The sequence below is a fragment of the Salvelinus alpinus genome, chromosome 1 (genome assembly GCF_045679555.1).
Source record: "Salvelinus alpinus chromosome 1, SLU_Salpinus.1, whole genome shotgun sequence".
In the NCBI taxonomy this organism is placed as follows: Eukaryota; Metazoa; Chordata; class Actinopteri; order Salmoniformes; family Salmonidae; genus Salvelinus; species Salvelinus alpinus.
In genome coordinates this window covers 37502705-37508704 of record NC_092086.1, presented here as the reverse complement: position 1 = coordinate 37508704, position 6000 = coordinate 37502705, and positions in this window count along the sequence as shown.

The window sequence follows — 6000 nt, the reverse complement described above, 5'->3', positions numbered from 1 at the left end:
TCCCTTCATGTATGTACTGTAGGTCTATCTAACGACGTGACACAACACCAAAACCAAAATAATTGAAAACTGTAGCAATGTTGGCAACTGTAGTGGGAAGCATTCCATTGTAGCCTATATGTGGCGTTGCTAATCTTTGTCAACCCTTGGGCAGCCCATGAGATCTTACTAGAATGAGTTTAGACGTCGCATAATTTGAGGCTGTGAGTGACTACGCCTCATTATGTAGGCTACCGGCCATTTCAAGTTCTGTAGTAAGTCAAGTCATCTCTCTCATCTGCAAGTTATTCATAGTAGGCATATTATGGGGTTACTACCTACCGTGTTAATTGTAGGCTGCATTGTATTTATGATTACCCTTTCCTCTTGATTTCATTTATGTGTTTAAATGTGTTTACTGTATAAAATTACAACTGCCTTGTCCTTTGGCTGGACTAGGCCCGTAGAAGCTGCCTAGATGGCAATGCCTGCTGTCTCAAATACATGTATCTACACATTATTGATACAGGTAGTTGAAATATAGTGTAGGCCGGGCTTTATAAGGTCTGCTTTAATCTAGGATGGCCCAGCCTACAGTCGATATAGGGATTTTAAGCACTTCTCAGCATTGCAAGCTATCAAGGGTCATAATGTTTTTTAGGTCAAATAATCCGAATACTCAGCCAGGAGCCATGCATGGCTGATGGACTGAAGGAACATGCCAACTTCTTGGGCTGACATGAGATATGATGCTGTGTGACTTTATGTAGATACACCTCAATGAGGATGGTTGTTTTTGGGACAAGAGACTTTGGCTTGACTAACACTGATAATGATAACCCTCTTTGATCACTATAGCTGAAAATAGCTGAGTAATAGCATCTTACTGGACATACTGATATCCTATGTTATGTACAGTAAATATTCTAGTATTAACAGGGCAATTCTCAAATTTCTACCATAATTATATGTGTGGAAATAATACTTCCAAGTGATCACAGACAGTCATAATAAGTCATAATTACTTCCCTCCTGATCATCTGATCCCAGACAGTCATAATAAGTCATCATTACTTCTCCTGATCATCTGATCACAGACAGTCATAATAAGTCATCATAACTTCCCTCCTGATCATCTGATCCCAGACAGTCATAATAAGTCATAATTACTTATCTCCTGATCATCTGATCACAGACAGTCATAATAAGTCATCATTACTTCTCCTGATCATATGATTACAGACAGTCATAATAAGTCATAATTACTTCCCTCCTAATCATCTGATCACAGACAGTCATAATAAGTCATAATTATTTTCCTGATCATCTGATCACAGACAGTCATAATAAGTCATAATTGCTTCTCCTGATCATCTGATCACAGACAGTCATAATAAGTCATCATAACTTCCCTCCTGATCATCTGATCCCAGACAGTCATAATAAGTCATAATTACTTATCTCCTGATCATCTGATCACAGACAGTCATAATAAGTCATCATTACTTCTCCTGATCATATGATTACAGACAGTCATAATAAGTCATAATTACTTCCCTCCTAATCATCTGATCACAGACAGTCATAATAAGTCATAATTATTTTCCTGATCATCTGATCACAGACAGTCATAATAAGTCATAATTGCTTCTCCTGATCATCTGATCACAGACAGTCATAATAAGTCATAATTACTTCTCTCCTGATCATCTGATCACAGAGAGGAAAAGAGGGTGATGGTGGATGGAGAGAGAGAGTGTCCGAGGGGAGAACCCCCAGAGCGAGGGATGACTGATGTATAAATGACGGTAAACAGCTGCCTCTGTTAACTGTCACTGCAGAGCACAGAGCGAGAGAGAGGCTGAGAGAGGATGAAAGAGGACAGGGATGATACAGTGTGAGAGAGGGGAGGAGAGAGACAGAATGTGAAAGGACAGGTCAGAAACAGACAGACAGAGTGGCTATAAAAGTGAGATAGGAAGAGGACAAGTGGAGTAGAAGAGAACATGTTGGAGGAAAATGGGATTGAGAAGAGAGAACGTAAAAGCCTGGCCTACAGCAGCAGCCACTGTCCAAACTGAGACTGTGTCGCTTTTAGAACAAGCACTGACATGACACTTACTGTATCTTCCCCTTTAAGAGCACACGCACACAAACACACACTTACCATGAAATACTGGCCTTATTGATCTCACACCCGCACATACACACTCGTCTTTAAGGATCTATCCTGTTAATTCCTTTTCTCAAGATCTGTTTATTGACATATTCAAGATTTGGGAGGGATCTGTCATGTTGATCCCTGACCCTGTCCCCTTGACCCTAGATGGTGTGTGACCCCAGCTGACTACAGGTCAGACATGCCACCATATAAAGAGATAGGAGAGAGGAAGATAGGAGAGAGGGAGAGTCATCACCATCCTTTGAATCTGTGTTCGTGTAGTAACTGCTCTGCATTTACTTTTAGTGTGACATTTAATTAGCAGCTATGTTTTTATGTATTTGCCCTCTCTTACCAAAAGTCTCTATTCATCTTTCATCCCTTCATTTTCATATGTTACCATGACTACCGTCTCTCGGGGCGAGTCGCCCACACCTCTCTTTCTCCTTCCCTTGCTTTTCATTTTCTTGATTTGACTCCCCCCTCTGCCTCCTACTCCCTTTCCCTCTATTCTGTTCTCTCTAGTCGTCACCCCCCTTTACTCTCTCTGTCCCTGTTTATCTTCTTTCTCTGCCTCTTTCTTCCTTCATCCTTCCATTCTATCCATCTCTGTCTCTGTTTATCTTCTTTCTCTGCCTCTTTCTTCCTTCATCCTTCCATTCTATCCATCTCTGTACCTGGTCTTTACTTTCTCATTCCTTCATGTCATTAGAAGCCATATGTCATCATTAAAGTCACATTAGAAATATAGATGTACATTTCCAAATGAAGGTGTTAAATGGAAGGAAACGTAAATGACTCATCATGTGTGGGTCTGTGACGTGTCCCTGACAGACGTGTTTGAAGACTGGCAAGAGAGAGGCCAGTGAAGCTCTATGACCAGTCCTTAGGACAGAACAGACTCCTAACTTGTAATTTAGCGCATTCCAAACCAATGCCCAAACTTCATTATCACACTCATTATCGTAGGTTCAGATTCCTGGATGTTTGCATGTGTGAGTGAGTGTGTGCCTGGGCACATGTGCGTGCGTGTGTGTGTGTGTGTGTGTGTGTGTGTGTGTGTGTGTGTGTGTGTGTGTGTGTGTGTGTGTGTGTGTGTGTGTGTGTGTGTGTGTGTGTGTGTGTGTGTGTCTGTGAGATTGTGTAATCAAAATCATATTTCTCTACACACACGTCTCATCCCCTAGAGACACCCACAGTAGCAGTGGCAGCAGCAGTCTTTCTGTTGATAGAGGTGTTTTTCCTCCACGGTGATACAGTATGCTCTATATATCACGTCACTTTGGCTAAACTGCTCCGCGGTTGAGATGTCCATTTTATGCACTCTTTCTGTATGGATTTGACTGCCATGCCAGTAAAGCACTCTGCTCTGAGGTTTTTCTAAAACAGATTAAAGAGGGTATACGGTGGTGGGGGAGACTGAGGGCAACCGAAACAAACAGACCCTGACAAAATGCCAACAGGGTAGGGGGAGGGAACGGAAGAGAGGGAATATGGGTGCGTGTGCGCGCACGGTGTGCGTGTGTGTTTTTGTCTATGAGGGGTGTGGTAGAAAAACAGGCCGGGGATGAACACATAAACAAACGGGGGGCTATGTGGAGGAAGACAGACAGAATGAAAGAGGGGGAATTGGGGGACTGGGAATAAAACACTCAGAGAGAGCGAAAGAGAGAGAGAGAGAGAGAAAGAGGAGGATTTGTTGCTGTTTTAAATGTTTGGTTACTCAAGCTGATGAGCAGCAATTAGACAGCAGCCAATTAACTCTGACCAGCAGACTGAAACGAGGAGCACAGGGACATGAGGAGAGAGAGAGAGGGAGAGAGAGAGAGAGAGAGAGAGAGAGAGAGAGAGAGAGAGAGAGAGAGAGAGAGAGAGAGAGAGAGAGAGAGAGAGAGGGAGAGAGAGAGAGAGAGGATGAAAGGGGTGACTAATGAAAGAAGAAACGACCAGGGAACCGTGGAAAGAAAGCTGTAGGAAATGTGTTAGTGCGTGTACCATTTGCATTTATGTTAATGAGTGTGTGCATACATGCGTGCGTGTGTGTGTGCTTCTCGCACGCGTGTGTGAGTCCTTGCGTTCATGTGTGTCTGTGTGTGTGAGGGAGCTCCAGCAGAGGGAGCTGTGTTCGCTCATGTCACTGTGAGTGTTCTACATGACCATCTGGCTCTCACTGTCAGAGCAGACGAGGTGCTGAAGTTACAGTTCACTCTCTCACTGTCAGAGCAGACGAGGTGCTGAAGTTACAGTTCACTCTCTCACTGTCAGAGCAGACGAGGTGCTGAAGTTACAGTTCACTCTCTCACTGCCAGAGCAGACGAGGTGCTGAAGTTACAGTTCACTCTCTCACTGTCAGAGCAGACGAGGTGCTGAAGTTACAGTTCACTCTCTCACTGACAGAGCAGACGAGGTGCTGAAGTTACAGTTCACTCTCTCACTGTCAGAGCAGACGAGGTGCTGAAGTTACAGTTCACTCTCTCACTGTCAGAGCAGACGAGGTGCTGAAGTTACAGTTCACTCTCTCACTGTCAGAGTAGACGAGATGCTGAAGTTACAGTTCACTCTCTCACTGTCAGAGCAGATGAGATGCTGAAGTTACAGTTCACTCTCTCACTGTCAGAGCAGACGAGGTGCTGAAGTTACAGTTCACTCTCTCACTGTCAGAGCAGACGAGGTGCTGAAGTTACAGTTCACTCTCTCACTGTCAGAGCAGACGAGGTGCTGAAGTTACAGTTCACTCTCTCACTGTCAGAGCAGACGAGGTGCTGAAGTTACAGTTCACTCTCTCACTGTCAGAGCAGACGAGGTGCTGAAGTTACAGTTAACTCTCTCACTGTCAGAGCAGACGAGGTGCTGAAGTTACAGTTCACTCTCTCACTGACAGAGCAGACGAGGTGCTGAAGTTACAGTTCACTCTCTCACTGTCAGAGCAGACGAGGTGCTGAAGTTACAGTTAACTCTCTCACTGCCAGCCCCTTCTGCATGGCTGCCTGAGCCTTACTGGGTACTCAGTCTGGTGTAGAGAGAAACAGGATGTTATCAACTAACTGTTCTAGGATCAGCAACAGATTGAGGTAAATGGTGTTTGTTAAACTGGAGTGAATGCAGGATCTGTTCTGGAATCTGGTGTTGGTATTGAGGTTATAATTTACGTTCTGGGCTATGAATGGAGGGAGAGATTTGGGGAGAAAGGGGTTAATTTCTCAATCTGACTGGTGATGCAGGAATTCAATCCCTCAGAGAGTATTTCAAACACACTGACGCACATGTAGACACACACACACACACACACACACACACACACACACACACACACACACACACACACACACACACACACACACACACACACACACACACACACACACACACACACACACACACACACACACACACACACACACACACACACACACACACACACACACACACACACACACACACAGACGTACTGCACACACAGTACTGTTAGCAATTCTATTCAGTGGCCTGCTGCCCTCTCTTTAATTAGGCTAATTGAAATGCTAGAATAACCATCTTCTTGATTGCTCATTATTTTTGGGCAATTTAAAATGAAAAATTGATGTACACAGAGGCCAAGCGAGCCAGAGAGCCCTCCCCCCTTTCTCCTGAGCTGACCCTCTTGTGTGAGCAGGCCCTCTTCCCCACATTCTGGTCCTCTTCCCCACCTTCTGGTCCTCTTCCCCACCTTCTGGTCCTCTTGCCCGCCCCCTGGTCCTCTTCCCCACCTTCTGCATCTCTTGCCCGCCCCCTGGTCCTCTTCCCCACCTTCTGGTCCTCTCGCCCGCCCCCTGGTCCTCTTCCCCACCTTCTGGTCCTCTTCCCCACCTTCTGGTCCTCTC